General features: G+C 37.1%; 1 long non-coding RNA gene across 1 annotated transcript; it reads left to right on the top strand.

Annotated features, from left to right (window-relative positions):
* Positions 1–12,342: 12,342 nt before the first annotated feature.
* LOC113109617 (uncharacterized) lies at positions 12,343–16,433 on the top strand. The gene is made up of 3 exons (XR_003292991.1): positions 12,343–12,583; positions 13,623–13,900; positions 15,735–16,433. It is a non-coding gene; the product is annotated as an uncharacterized LOC113109617 (long non-coding RNA).
* The last annotated feature ends 263 nt before the right edge of the window (positions 16,434–16,696 follow it).

The raw sequence follows: 16,696 nt of genomic DNA, 5'->3' as shown, positions 1-16,696 counted from the left end.
TATGGTGTGCTTCACTTTTATTTCAGTAAAAATGATTGTAAAACGAATCTACCATTTCATGTTATTTTTTAACATGCAAAGTCCAATGTCAAGAAAAGAGCTTGTCGCATATAAAGTTGCCAAAGATGTCGAAACGGCAGGTACTTTCTCAAGAAATATTTACACAGCATTTCCCTAAAGAAGCCGCAGGGTTAATGCCAGAACAGAGATCTAATGGGATTGTGAAGCCAAAGAGTGTCTCGTTTGTATTGGAAGTCTTCGAGTAATTATAATAAATTATAGCCTGAAACTACTTGTACTTTCACATGCAAGAAGCAGATCTGCGGTCTTGTGTCCTATTCTTGTGCAAGGCATGTTGTTCTATCACACACTTACAAATGTAATTCTACAGTCTTTCTCGTTTTTCAGTTGTGTGTTTCCTATAACTCTTAAGTTCACTTGGTTTAAATCGCTCTATTGTGTCTACAGATATGAGAAGGATCCCAGCCTAAAGAACAAGTGGATCGTTAATTTATAATCATCCCAGATCGTGTCAGAAGCTTGGTCGGAGCATTTTGTTTTTGTAAACGAGGCACATTGTCAAGGAAGGTTCACAAAGGAACATTTGTTTTAAGATGCAGCGGTATTAGATCTGACTGCAGCCTTCTCAAAACCGTAAGGTAATGATTTCATATTAATGCTTCGTCTGGAAAGACAACTTTGTTTTATATCACGCTGTGTACACTGAAAACGCTCAGATGCAGTATGGAGGGGGCGTTGAAACTGTCCCATGCGATGATGTTGGCCAATCATAACAGTGGCTGATTACTGACACGCCCCTTAAAGCAGGTCCCTTTAGACAGGGTAAGTATGAGGGGTGAAAATAATTTTTTGGAGGCAAAAAAAAAAAAAAACACTCATTACATTAATAATTAAACCTCTAGGAACATATTAAAATAATAAATCCAAGTCGTGACCCTTTTAAAAATAATAAACATAAGATAGGAATGTTAACATTTACAACTGCATAAAGCAGAGTAGAATCCAATTTATATAGTAAAACATGTGTTTCTATTCAAATAATCTTAAGGCCAAAAAGGATCTTGCAACTTAATCAAATTTTCAGTGTACATGTTGCCTCTTGGTAATATTATTAGAAAACACGGGATTAGCTTCCACTGTTATGCTGATGATACTCAGCTATATATCTCAACGAGACCAGATGAAACTTCCCAATTATCTAAGCTAACAGAGTGTGTTAAAAATGTAAAAGATTGGATGACCAATAATTTTCTCCTATTAAATTCAGATAAGACTGAGATATTGATTATTGGACACAGAATCTAGCAGACTACAATCTGCAACTAGACGGATGTACTGTTACTTTCTCTACAGTCAATCTGGGTGTTATATTAGACAACAACTTGTCTTTTGAAAATCATATTTCCCATGTTACAAAAACTGCATTCTTCCATCTTAGAAACATTGCCAAGCTACAAAACATGTTATCTGTTTCTGATGCAGAAAAGCTAGTTCATGCATTCATGACCTCTAGACTGGACTATTGTAATGCACTTCTAGGTGGTTGTCCTGCGTCTTGTTCTATAAAAAAGCTACTGGTAGTCCAAAATGCAGCAGCTAGAGTCTTTACGAGGTCAAGAAAATATGATCATATTACCCCAATTCTACAGTCTCTGCACTGGCTACCTATTAAGTTCTGTATCAGTTACAAATTATCATTACTTACCTATAAGGCCCTAAATGGTTTAGCTCCTGCGTACCTAACTAGCCTTCTACCACACTCAAAAAATGACTCTTTGGCTGAATATGATTCTTTCATGGACAGTGGTTCCACATGTTTGTACCATGTTATTTGGACATGAATAAATCAAGTTATAAGGGCATGTCTACTTTAAGTTGAGTTTACTCAGTTTGCTTTAGTTCATCCTTCATGAAATATCTGAGTAGAGATAATATTTTACATCATGTAGAACCACTGTCCATGCAAGTTTAGCCAAAGTGTTATAAAAACATTAGCAAGTACATCATGCACTAGCACTCTCATTAAAGTTGCTTTTTTTATTATTAATTATTTTAGACTTTCTTTTAACCAGGTCCTCAACCTAACCACAAGCTCCACACTTCACCACAATGGTAACTCGCACAAAATGCACCAATATGAAGTCTTTTAAAATGCCCACATAATAGAGCATTAGACATGAAAAAGTCTCATCACATTTTACTAAAAACTGCATAAAATAACACTATTTCAACATTTTCTCTCCCCATATCCAGTCCTGTGCAAAGCATGATGGGAAGTGTAAAACTTATTTTGAGGTACTTGATTGAAACATGTTCTTTCAAAATGAAAACATTGTTAAACCAACGAGTGACAGTTTTAAGTCAGTTTAACATGACACAATCATGTTGAAATGAAAAATAGCCAAAATGGCATTAATTCAACATGAATTGTTCAGTGAACAAAAAGGAAAAATAATTTTTTTTGGACAAAAAGTCCAGCTTTTTGTGACCTTAGGGAGCGTGATGGATCGATCCATCACGCTCCCTAAGGTCACAAAAAGCTGGACTTTTGGTAGTTACTAGGATAGCAAAGTCCACTACAGGAGCTAGAGCTTTCTCACATTTGGCTCACAAACTCTGGAATAGCCTTACATTTATTTACATTTATTCATTTAGCAGACGCTTTTATCCAAAGCGACTTGCAGATGAAGACAGTGGCAGCAATCAAAAAGAGCAATGATATATAAGTGCTATAAAAAGTCTTAGTTAGGTTAACAGTGCACGTAGCATGGGATTTTAAATAATATAAAAAATAAAAAGAAAACGGATAGAATAAAAAAAAAGAATAGAGCAAGCTAGTTAGAGGTCTTTACACATATACACACATTATATATATATATATATATATATATATATATATATATATATATATATATATATATATAATTGCATAATAAACGAAAAGAAAAATAGAATACAAAAAGATTAGAAAGGTAGTTGGATTTTTTTAAGAATAGAATTAGAATTATCTTTGGGGATCAGACACACTCTCTCTGTTTAAATCTAGATTAAAAACACATCTCTTTCGCCAAGCATTCGAATAATGCATATCTTAAATTGTGACTGCAGTTGTATCTGATCAAATGTGCATTCTTATTCTTTAACTTGGGTTAAATTAATATTACTTTGTTGGAACAGCAGCTATGCTAATGATGTCTTTATTTGTTTCTCTGTTTTGCCACGGGATTTACACAAGCTCCAGTCTGGATCCAGAACACCTGAGAAGAGATGATGCTGACCCTCAGAGGACCTCAGATGATGCTAACCCTGAATCAACAAACAGAACTAACAAAAAGTGTGATTGCGTCAAATAATAATTGCTGTTAATAATGTTCATCGTCTGGCTGACTACGTCTTGTATTAATTTTTTCTGAAAAATCCTGTCATATCCTGACAGTCACACTTATAAGCTACTACTAAATATTGTAGAAACGTAATTTTCTGTAAAGTTGCTTTGGAATGATTTGTATCGTAAAAAGTGCTAATAAACCTATTAAACAAATAAACTTGAATTGAAATTGAATTGAATGAATCGTTCACGAGTCGAACATTACTTGACACTTGCTGAGTAAGATCCAAGACCACATTTTACATTAAAATTATAGTATTTTTAAGGAGTAGCTTAACACTTTTGAGATAGTTGTAGTTCTTAGCATCCACTCACCTGATGATACATAGCCTACGGTGTATGTAGGGCCAAAAGTGCCAGTTAAAAATAAAATTAAGAATCAATTTATTGATTTAGTAATTCAAACATAAAAATGTGTATTAATAAACCACTTTTTAAATTGAGAATTTAATATTTAAAGATGTTTATTTAATTCATGTTTTATATGTTGTTGAATAAAACAATACAACAATTCATTTATAAATATTTTTTAATGTATAAAAAAAGACTAATTTAATTCATGTTTTAAAACGTGGATTAATAAAACAACATTTTAAATTGCTTTTTAAAAATGCATTTGCCAAATGCTTTTCTTTATCCATTTGTCAATCGAGAAAAAAATGCCATTGGAAAGTACACGCATGGGAGCAACCAATCAACTTCGGCCTCGATTTGAAGAGCCAACCCCTCTCTCGCAAGTAAATGTAACATGCACTGTCATTGGACAGTGAGAAGAGCTATGCATAATTACAGTGGGAGTATGAAGACGGATTCAAGCGTAGTATTCAACCACTTTATATCGACATTACAAAAAAATATTCAAAACTGCCTTCATGTATTGTAGCAGTAAATTTAAACTGGAGAATGTTTTAAAAAAAACGCTATCACAGCGCTCGATGGGTAAGGGGCCAAATAACAATTCCACCACATGGGTTATCCAAATAACATTCCGTCCGATGTGTTTTAAATAAAATTTTTGTACTTTTAAAATTAAAGTTTAACACATTGACAAACCATAAAGCTTGTATATCTACTGATTTTATTATAGCTCTGAATTGCAAACATTAATTAGAGTGAATTATTGAACTTCGTTTTGTACTGTGAAAATTTGCAGACGGTTCCTAAATCAGCCTGGACGATTATGCAGCGAATCAAGTCTGCTTTATTGTCGATTCTTCCACATGTAGGCCTACAGTACATACATACAGAGAACTAAAATTGCGTTACTCTCAGACCCTGGGTGCATACACATAACATTAACAGTAGAACATTAAATACAGATAAAATATAAAATACAAATAGGTCATGTAAAAAGAATATAAGTAAAGCAGCAGAAGGCACATGGCAGATAGAGTGCAAACCAGTGAAGTAAACAAACAGTGCATATATGATTATGGTGTCAAACATTTCAGAGAGCAGTTCTTTATTTAAACTGAGAAGAGGTAGTGGAATGAGGTAGTGAGCAGACCAGTGCTGCACAAAGTGTCTGGTGCAGGTCCCAGTGTCTAAGTGTCAGAGTTCAGTGGTGCATGGGTAAAAGGGGGGAGTGGGGGTGGGCAAGGTCAGGAGGGAGTTGATGAATGAAGCTGTCCAAGGTGCCCGTTTCACAAAGGAGGTTAATTGAAAACTCTGAATATGTTAACCCTGAAATGAGAGAAACTCTAGGTTTTCTGTTTCAGAATGGGAGGTTTGTCAAACCCGAGAAAGCAGGGTAAGTCAAGCCCATTTCTGAAAGAGAGGTAACTTATACTCAGAGTCAGTTATGGTAACTTACTCTATGAACCTAACCTAGTCAGGAGCAAGTTTTCTTCGGTAAACCCAGAGTTTCTTTCGGTCTCCTTCCCCTTTTTAAACACTTCATTAATGCACGCTGGAAAAATGCTCTCCTTACTAAGTGTTTTTTTTTTTCTTTTTTTTTTTTAAAGTACAAAATATAAAAAAAGATTGATTTTCTATATAAGAAAATGTTATAAGATACTTTTTTCCTTGGGGGATCTAAATTAAGGGCATTTTACTTAAGTAAAATTATATGCCAGTGTGGTAATAAAAATAATCTTAATGTAAATGGAAAACAAGATTATTCTGAGTGTCTATTACTAAATGCAAATCTACTGTTGCCCTCCATCGACACATAAGGTTAAATACAACACATGTGAATAGTGGCTTCAGTGGTGTAGGCAGTAATGTTTTGGGCACGGAAAACTAGCTTGTAATGCGATTGATTGGGTTAGAGTCCGGCTTTTGCCAAGGTCGTTCTTCTCACTTTTCCCATCACATGTCACATTAGAATTTATTTTCAATAAAAATAATGAGTTTTTAATAATGATACAAGTATTTATAATTGTAATAAATATAATCATTTACAATCTGTTATTATTGGATCCTTTTAATGTATAACAATACTGAGGTGCAAATGTATCTGCCAGTATAAAGTATAAATAGCATCTGATTATTATTTACACTTAGCCTGTTGCAAAAAACTGCTACTTTTAGATGGTAAATAGAATATATTACAATTTTCACTGTACATTTTTTCTGTAAATAGCATCTAGAGCTACTTGCACTTAGCCTACTGTAAAGAGGATCTATCGCTTAGAAAGTATGTTGATTCCACTTAGTGTAAATAGCCACTGCCATATTTTTTTCTCTATTGGCAGATCATTTGTAAAATAAGAAAAATGCACTTACAATATTAATAATATTATTATTGTATATATATATATATTTTTTTTGCCTATGAGATACCATAAAATTATTAGCTATTAGTTAATTAACCGAACTTTTCAGCCAGTTTTTACCTGTGATATCATAACACTGAGAAGAATTACATTTGTATTGAGTCTGAAGAATGCAGACGGCTTTTTTAGCGGAAGCTGTTGGCATGGTGAATCGTAATATCGGCGCTCCATTGGTAATGGCTTTTTATAGTTGTGGTGCACACGCTAAACTCAGAGTAAGTGAATTTAGGGTTGATTAAACCAACTAATTTTTGCTGTTGTGTAACTGAAAACTCAGAGTTTCCCATCTCAGGGTAAGTCAACTCAGAGTTCAAGTTTAAACTCACTCAGAGTTGGTTGAACCTCCTTAGTGAAAGGAGACTGAAGAAGCTGTGTGACAGGTGAGTGGGATCACCTGCGATCAAACATAAACTGACTTTATTAACAAACTTCATAATAAATGCAAACAAATGACAGTCCTGTTGTACATAATGGACAAATGTCAGGACAAATGACAGTCCAGTGGTTGAAATGTAGTTTTTAAAATAAAATAGCAAAAAAAGTATTATATCAAATGATGTAATTGGCCAGCGAAGAAAGTCCGTACTGCTGAAGATACTGCCGGAAGTGTCGCTGCGAGATGCCAATGCCCCTGATAACTGAGAGTTAGTTAGTTAGTTTTATTTAGAGTTTGACAAGGCAGGATATTGAAGAACAAAACCCTGAAATGTATCAAACAGAACACATACTCGAAACAACCTTATATACAATTAATTAATAAATTAAACAAAACAGGCTTCAACAAAAAACAAAACAAACTATAAATTATTTATAAAACAGTTTAAGAGCACATGGAATAAAAGAAAGTTCATGTCTTTTTGATTCACTCCTGGGCACAACAAACTCCCTATGCTGCCGTTATAGGTAAGTAGGTTTTGGAGCCACAGACAGGAAACAATGCAGAGGTGATGAACTGTCCTTGAGTAGTTTTGTAAAAGTACGTATAGTGGCCTCGTCGCGCCTCCGACTCAGTAATGGGACAGTAGAAGTTGGAACACCTATTATCCGGCAGCAACGTTTTTGGACCCTCTCTAGCTCATCAAAGAGACCTTTAGGTAATCCACCCCATACCGGGCTAGCATACTCAAGGGCTGGCCGTATAAATGTCAGATATACTTTCATTAAAACATCACTAGGGAGGACCAGCGTTTTTAGCAACACAGAGATAGTGTATTCTAGGACGCACCTTCAAAATCATGTACTTAACGTGGGCATCCCATGACAGATCAGAAGAAATTTGGACTCCAAGCAGTTTAAAGGTGGAAACTCTGCCAATTGCATATCCTGATATTATGGGAGAGGGAGGGCAGGGAATGTTTTCATCTTTCCTGGTGCTAATGATCATGTCCACAGTCTTACCTTTGTTCATTGCCAATGAAAATTCCTGTCCCCAATCCGCCACTGAGTCCAAGGCCTTCTGAGTTAATCCTGGTAGGGATCCCATTAAAAATTCAGTAATTGTTAAATCATCAGCATATTTGACCGGAATTACTGAGGGAGGCAGAAAGGAATCCAAGCTGTTTATGGCGATGACAAAAAGGAGAGGGGATAGAGGACCCCCCTGAGGGACACCAGCTGCAATTGGATAGGAGTTAGACACACAGGAGCCCCACTTTACCTTTTGCTCTCTGTTACTCAGATAGCTCCTTACACTGAGTAATTTCCAACACAGCTGAGTAATGAAATCTGCCGATAGTCTACTGGAAAACTGGGCTTTGTTTTTTTGGGAACAGCCTTGACCAAAGCCTCTTTCCATTGTTTTGGGGAAATGTTATTTTGCATGCACGTGTTAAAAATATCACATAGTACCGGTGCCAGTTCCTCGTGAAATGTCTTTAATATCCAAGGAGGAATGTCGTCAGGACCAGCACCCTTTGCTGCCTTCACTTTGCGGAGTCTGAATTTAACTTGTCCAATACTCAAAAGAGGTATACTACAACTGGATAACTTGCAGGCAACCTCTTCCTCAGACGGAGAAATATGACTTGCATAATCCCACACAGAAGCAAAGTGCTTTGCCAAGTTGTCACACTCATATTGCATGATGTTATGATCCTGAGACACCACATCACTCTTATCACCCCCGTTAAAGCCTTCACAGACTTAAACCATTGCTTAGGCTTGATGTTTTGCAGTTTCTCGACCTCATGTATATAATATTGTTTCTTTGCGTTCTTAATTTTTTTGGCAATAGTTGTTTTTAGTTTACTGTAGGATGTTTTATTGCCAGAACAAAAGGCACGCTGTCTTTCTTTTAGTAAAACTTTGATTTGTATGGTCATCCAAGGTTTATCATTATTTGTGATAGAGATTTTCTTAAATGGAATTGTTTTATCTAAGATAGACTAAGAGAGTTTATTTAGAGGGAATCGGCTAAAGCTAACAAATCAACCCAAAGTCCTTTTAGGCAAGTCGTGCCACTCGGCCGCCATCTTGGCAACGCCTCTGGGCAGCTATTTCAGACTAACAAGACCAGGCTCCTATCTAAATGAATAGGCAGAGAGTCAGAACTGCACTTTCACTGGTCACCGGGACATAACAACTGCATGTATAGAAACAGCAGTAAAATATGATAAAAATCGCTGAAAAAGTTTGATGACTTTGCCCCAAAATAAGGTTTAAAATAGCCTTTCCCCCATAGGTTATACTTTTACTATGCGCAAGAGTTCTTCAACTGTGCACATACGTCAGTGGAACCAGACGATAGGCTCAAATGTTTTCCGCCTTGACTGTTAAATGCAGATGATTAGCTTTCCAGCGGGAGGGGCGGGACATGTGCATGCAACCGCCATCTTTGTCGTTACGGGTTTTCCTTATATAGTTATATTGAGGATTGAGGAAGTGGCATGTCTCTTATAAATTGTCTCTGATCATCCCCAAAACCACTCCGAACAGGTTCAGAATCCCCTGACATCCTGTGTCGCTTGAATCAGTCTTCATACTCCCGCTGTAATGATGTATAGCTCTTCCCACTGTCCAATGACTGTGTGCGTCACATTTACAAGCGAGAGAGGGGTTGGCTCTTCAAATCAAGGCATAAGCTGATTGGTTGCCCCCACATTTATACTGTCAAATGGCATTTTTTAATTCGAATCAGTGTTGCCAGATCTGAAATGTCCAAGAATCGTACCAGAACCTCAAAATTATCGTATTTGAAAGAAATGAATCGTACACAAGTCAAACGGAGAGTATACAGCTATTATCTAGACAAACAACGTTTTGACACAACTTTCAAATTACAACAATAGATAAAAAATTGGCGTACCTTAGTGGGAAGGTTCAAACTCTACCTCCGAGTCGCTGCAATCAGATGCCTGCGTGTTGCCAGATGTTGAGGGACTCCTTTTGCGGTACAAATTGGATGCAGCCATGGACCGCAACATAGTGCTGGTTGGCTGGAAAGCAGTACACCCTCCCGAAATTTTAACACACTCTGAGGTGTGCACGAGCCCATTCAAAGTATCTGTAATGAGCCGATTTCATGGCTTTGTTTTGATGAGATTGACTTTGGAAAAAACACGTTCACATGACGCATTTGAATGGGGAAACACAAGAACATCAAGGGCAAACTTTCCCAATTCGCCGAACACGGTCTCTCCCTCGAAATCCTGTAAAGTGGAAATATGGTACAACAATTCATCCACATCCATTGCCTTTGTATCTTCGCTTAATGTCACTAGTGGCAATCGCCTCCACTGGTCATCAACGGCTTGAAGACGGTCTGTGTCGGTCTTGTCAATCAACCGTGGCACTTGTTGCATTAGGGGAAGCAGAGATGGATACTCATCATTAAGAGAGTGAAAAATATTCTCTGCAGCGGTCAATCTAGCCTCGAGCCACTGATCAGTGAAAAAAAGACGGAGGGCATTCCACTGGGCGGACACGATTCACAACTTCGCTCAATGACAGCCATCTGGCCTGGGAGGGCTTCAGTAGTTTGTGGGGCTCAATATGGCAAAAGTCTTGAAATTCTTGGAGCTGTGCAACACGTTTGGCACTGTTTTTTTAAATGTATCTTCTTAAATCCTTGCACCTGCGAGGGAGCTGCGTACATGCTTCACTTGCACAGAGGTGCAACGAGTGGCACACGCACCACTGCACTGTGATGCCTGGCAAATCATTTCTATGGCAGCTGGAGACTGGAGAATTATTTTTTCCCATCATTGTATTGCAGCCATTCGACCCAAACCCCACTATGTTTTCAATCGGTACATCTGCATCGGTGAATGACTTCATCATCTCGTTGTCAAGTCTTTCTCTAGTGGTCCCCTCAGCGGCAAACTGTGTGTCTTGGTTTGAATAGATCTGTACCAGTTTCCAGAAACGGGTCTGAATCCTATTTATGCCTTCATCGAAAAAAACGAACAACGACACAAATCGTTTTCACATTCCCGATGTCTGTTGACTCGTCAATCAACACACTGAATTTTTTCCTTTTCAGGATTCGGTTAGACTCTCAAAGTAACAGTCGCCAATAACATGCTTGGTTATAGCCGTTGTCTTTGTGCGACCAAGGCACATGTGCTGAGCTGTTTTCGAATCTTTAAATATATCTTTCAAGACCTCAACCAAATGGTCTGAGGTTCTTAATGCTATGTTGTGTTCTGCCATGAACCCTGTTAGTTTTATCTCTGCATTTGTCACAGCTGTATCTAACTCACTCTCCGATGGTTTCTGCAACAACTGGGTTATGGACCTTTGAACTGTGGCTAGATTTTTCTTTTTGTCCTGATGTTTCTTTGACTTTTCGTGATTTTTTAAAACCGTGATCTAAGCCACCATGTGCACATTACAACACCGGTAGAAGGCTTTGGTGTCATTGCCTGAAACAGGTCTTAGCCATCCTGCAAAACTGGGGTCCTTTTCCCACTCAGTTCTGTATGTTTGCTTACGGTGCTTACTTTAGGCTGCTCCATAAACTCAGCCTTCCTCTTCGCCTCTCCCCTGTCTTCACCTTCCTTTTCAGCACTATTCTTTTTTACTTTATTGCTTAAACTATCGACCTCCAATTGGAAACAACTGACTGACCTAAGCGCGGCCACGACAGGAACGTTAACTTGTGCACGTGAGAGAGAAAGAGTCATTCTCCACGTTGATTGGCTGAGAAGACGTAACGCGAGACATGATAGAAAATGTGCGTAAACACCACGTTCTCCTCACAGACAGTAGGAATGATGCACGGCTAGATCAATAAGATGGAAATCATTAGAAGTGCCATAAAATTCTGAAACTATCGTATATAGTAGGATTTTTTTCATTATTGATCGTACAGAGGTCAAAATTATTGTAAAAAAATACGATAAATTATCGTACGTCTGGCAACACTAACTCGAATGGATAAAGAAATGCAATTGGCAAATGCATTTTTAAAAAGCGATTTAAAATGTGCATGTAAAAAGATTTATCAATGTACTTTTTTATTGTTTTATTAATCCACGTTTTAAATTTAAAACATGAATTAAACATTTTTACATTTGTCTATTTATTTATACATTAAAATATTGTTTTATTAAACAACTTTTTTTTAAATAATTAAATAAACATCTTTAAATGTGTAGTAAATTGTCAATTTAAAAAGTAATTTCTTAATATACATTTTTATGTTTGAATTATCAAATCAATAAATTGATTCTTCGTTTTATTTTTTAAGTGACACTCTTGGCCCTCCATAACTTTTATGGTTGTTAAAATCAATTAACCCATGTCTGTACATTTTAGGCTACTCCGTAAAAACAAATACATTTTAAACACGTTTTGAGAAGTTTGTGCCATATTATTGCAGTATAGTGTTAAAAACTCGGCATAAAAATCGAGTTAACTAGCTCTTTCTTTTCAATCTAGATCTCGGTAACAAACATTGCTTGAATGATTCGTGAGGGAACGAGTCGGTGATCCAGTCGCAGTCGAACGATTAAGAGAGTATAAGGCTGTCTCTTTCTCAAAGGTAGACTTCATTTAGTTTAACTATAAAACATACCGCCATTAAAATAAATATGTTTTAAGGATTACATAAAGTAACCGCATCCTACTCATCGGTTTATCGAGGGTGGAGAACGTGTTTCGGGAAGCTCGCGGAATTGGTTGTTTATCGGGCGTCACGGCACACTTTGGCACATCTTACACTGATTTAAATGTCGTAAAACTGTTACTCTGGCGCTCATCTGGCCTTATTCTTCCTGTAAACTGAGAGTACACTCCTCCTTCGCCATGTGTTACCTGACAGGAGTTAGTTTCACCGTGTGTTGTGCTCAGTGGGTGTGTCTCTTTTCTGCTTGGGAACTGCTTTATTCTTTCTTTCTCAATGCATTCATCTGTCTTAAGCCGTCTCTGTCGCCATCTTTTCCTCATTTGAACACAGGTAAACCCTACAGCTTTGCATTCCAGTCATAGTTCTGAATGTATGTTTGCCAGTTTTCACGTGGAAAACGGTGAGTAGCCTAGATATAAACGTGTACTGCGCTATTTCAGTTGTCTTTTTGCCTTGGGGAGGTATTTGTCTTGGTATTTTAAGGGTGCACCTTGAGGCTGTAAGCTGGCATCAAACTCACATGGTGTATGAACGCTTTCAGTGCCAGTTAGGCTAACTGTTTTGTTGGGGCATGTTTATTTCAGATGTCTTCATGTGTTAGTTTTACCGTACATTCATTTGCTTGAAGAACATGCTTACACAAATATACATTTGCCTGTGTTAAGTGATTAAGTTTGTTCTTTTAGTATTTATAATGAATTGGTTTGCATTTCATTGTTTGTTGTTTGTTTAAAGAATTTGTTGCATTTCATTTTATGAGAGATTTTTTTCCCTTGAAACACGTGTCATTTGGTAAACTGTCCATTGAAATCAGGCTATATTTGTGGTCCATCAGTCAAACTGTTTGAATGTGAAAGTGGCACATTTTTATGCTAAAAACTGGTGAATGAAATAAGATTTTTAGAATTTATTTACATCTAAAATTGTGTAAACAATATACTTTATGCATACAGTGCATTCTTTTATGGTCACAAAGATTTTTCAAACGAAAGATTTTTCTAAAATAACACATTATATCACAGAAATACTAGATTAATTCACAATATTTCTGTTTTTATTCTGTTTTATCAGAAGTCTTTTGGAAACATGAAAAACCCTATAAGTGATTGTAAATCATTGATGTCTATTAATTCAGTTTATGCATTACCTCTAAACTGAGGAATGTTGCCACTGCACCACTGCACCAAAAGTATTATTTCTACAGACTTACAATATTTCTGCTTTCTTCTAATTTTATTTTGACCCAGATTTGGTAAGAGTGGCACATCTTACCCCACTCTCCACAACCTTGTTGCCTGATTTGCTCAGGTTCTCTGTTCTTCCAACAGCGCTTGTTTATGTAGTTTGCGTGTGTTTTCTTGTACTCCAGAGCTTCAGCATGTCTGCTCCTGCCAGTGATGATGGTGCTGTGTCTCGCCATCTAATGGCCTGTGCTGATATTATATGCAAATATGGTAGATGTGTGCTGATGGATGGGAAGCCCACCTGTGAGTGTATGCTGGGCTACATCGGAGACACCTGTAATGAAACAATTAATAACTCTCTGTCTGTGCCGCTCACCCTCGGTTTCCTGGCTTCCATCATTGGCTTTATCATCATGTTCTTTGGGATGGCTTTTTTCCGGCAAAGGCAAAAGGCGAAGAAGAGGTGAGACTGAGATCTTTTTTTTTTTTTTCATTTAATTCAGGATTGCATTAAAAATGCTGTACATGCATACTGTGGAATGAATACACCTGATGTTTTTAGTTTGTTGAGTGATCGTTCAACCAAAAATGAAAATTATGTCAGTAATAACTCACCCTCATGTCGTTCCAAACCCGTATGACCTCTGTTCATCTTCTGCACAGTTTAAGATATTTTAGATTTAGTCCGAGAGCTCTCAATCCCTCCATTGAAGCTGTGTGTACGGTATACTGTCCACGTCCAGAAAGGTAAGAAAAACATCATCAAAGTAGTCCATGTAACATCAGAGGATCATTTAGAATTTGTTGAAGCATCGAAAATACATTTTGGTCCAAAAATAGCAAAAACTACGACTTTATTCAACATTGTCTTCTCTTCCGTGTCTCTTGTGAGAGAGAGTTCAAAACAAAGCAGTTTGTTATATCCGGTTCGCGAACGAATCATTGGATGTAACCGGATCTTTTTGAAACAGTTCACCAAAACAAACTGAATCGTTTTAAACGGTTCTCGTCTCCAATATGCATTAATCCACAAATTACTTAAGTTGTTAACTTTTTTTAATGTGGCTGACACTCCCTCTTAGTAAAACAAGCCAATATCCTGGAGTAATTCATTTACTCAAACAGTGACTGACTGAACTGCTGTGAAGAGAGAACTGAAGATGAACACCGAGCTGAGCCAGATAATGAACAAAAGACTGACTCTTTCTCAAGTCAAGAACCGTTTCTGTCAGACGCGTCCGATTCGTGAACCGAAGAGCTGATGATACTGCGCATGTGTGATTCAGCGTGAAACAGACCGACACACAGAGCTTCTGAACTGAACTGATTCTTTTGGTGATTGATTCTGAACTGATTCTCTGCTAATGTTATGAACGCGGGTAAACCGAAGGCTTGAATCAAGGGCAATCATCGCCAATGACTTCATTACGTTGAGCGCAAAAGAACCGTTGAACCGTTTTCTTCAACCGGTTTATTGAATCGAACTGTCCGAAAGAACCTGTTCACGGAAAAGAACCAAACTTCCCATCACAACTGGTGATCCGAAAACTGATGCAACCGGATCTTGACTCGAGAACGAATCAGTCTGTTGTTCGTTATCTGGCTCAGCTCGGTGTTCATCTTCAGTTCTCTCTTCACAGCAGTTCAGTCAGTGTACTGTTTGAGTCAATGAATTACTCCGGGATATTGGTTTGTTTGAACTCAGAGGGAGTGTCAGCCACATTAAACAAGTTAACAGTTTAAGTCATTTGTGGATTAATGCGTATTGGAGATGCAAACTGTTTCAAACGATTCAGTTCGATTTGTTGAACTGGTTCAAGATTCGGTTAAGTCGAATGATTCGTTCGCAAACCGGATATCACTAAACTGCAGTGCTGTGAACGTGCTCACAACAGATCTGAAGAGAAGACAATGCTGAATAAAGTCGTAGTTTTTGATATTTTTGGACCAAAATGTATTTCCAATGCTTCAAAAAATTCTAACTGACCCTCTGATGTCACATGGACTACTTTGATGATGTTTTTCTTACCTTTCTGGACATGGACAGTAGACCGTACACACAGCTTCAATGGAGGGACTGAGAGCTCTCGGACTAAATCTAAAATATCTTAAACTGTGTTCCCAAGATGAACGGAGGTCTCACAGGTTTGGATCAACATGAGGGTGAGTTATTAATGACATAATTTTAATATTTGGGTGAACTAACCCTTTTAAGGAAATTAATAGCATGATTTCAGTGTTACATGATTTGCAGTGATGGAATAGTCTGTAAACCAAATTTGTCATTTTGTCAACAGAGAAAAGGCAGCTGAAGAAGCCCTGTTAAGAAACGGAGCACATCTTTAACATGTTTTAATGCCAAAAAATAGGTTCGTGGTTCTACAACACAATGTCTCAAATGAACTCTATTATGATGGTAACTCTTTTCTCTCTCTCTTTGTGTGTCTTTTTAAACTGTATCTTTTAAATACAATTTCATATATATATATTCACACATAATACATATATTAATCTCATGTTATACTGGTGTACATATGTCTTGACGTAGCACTGAATGCACTCAGCATTAACTGAAAATTCTTGTATATGGAAAACGTGAAGTCCGCAGCACATTTGAATGATTGTAGAACATGACTTGGGTTGGTGTATACCTGCAAGGCAGATGAATGTGAATAATGTTAAACATGCATTGACTGGTTCCTGAAACATGCCCGGTATTTCAGTGCTGTTTTTCTGCTGTTATATTTAGCTCAGTCCTGAAAGCAGACTAGTTTCATGAACTGATAACCCACAGACAAGTATCTTTCATGGAGAACAGTCACGCCATTTTTGTATGGGTTTTGGTTGTGTTTACTTTTACTTTTGGAGTTTCACAACAACTCTGCATTCAGCCTTTTTAATTTAGTTTAGTTGAGGCCTCATTCAACTGTTAACATGACTGTCTGTACAGGTTTCTTTCTTGTTCTTTTTTGAATAAAGATCTTTGTTTTTGTTTGTTTTTGTCTGCTTCTATTTCTCAGTCTGAATATCTGATTCAGTGCACTTCAACAATATTTGCTATATGTGATTCTGGAGCCAAAAAAACAGTCTGATGTTTCTGGAGTATATTTGTAGCAGTGGCCAAAAAAAAAACCATTGTATGGCTCAAAATTATCAATCTTTCTTTTATGCCAAAAATCATTATGACTTTGAGTAAAGATCATGTTCCATGAAGATATTATGTACATTTCTTAGCATTAATATAACAACACTTCATTTT

This window comes from Carassius auratus, chromosome 10 (assembly GCF_003368295.1).
Source record: "Carassius auratus strain Wakin chromosome 10, ASM336829v1, whole genome shotgun sequence".
Taxonomy (NCBI): domain Eukaryota; kingdom Metazoa; phylum Chordata; class Actinopteri; order Cypriniformes; family Cyprinidae; genus Carassius; species Carassius auratus.
Note: the sequence above shows the minus strand (reverse complement) of the source record. Positions and strands in the feature narration are given on the sequence as shown.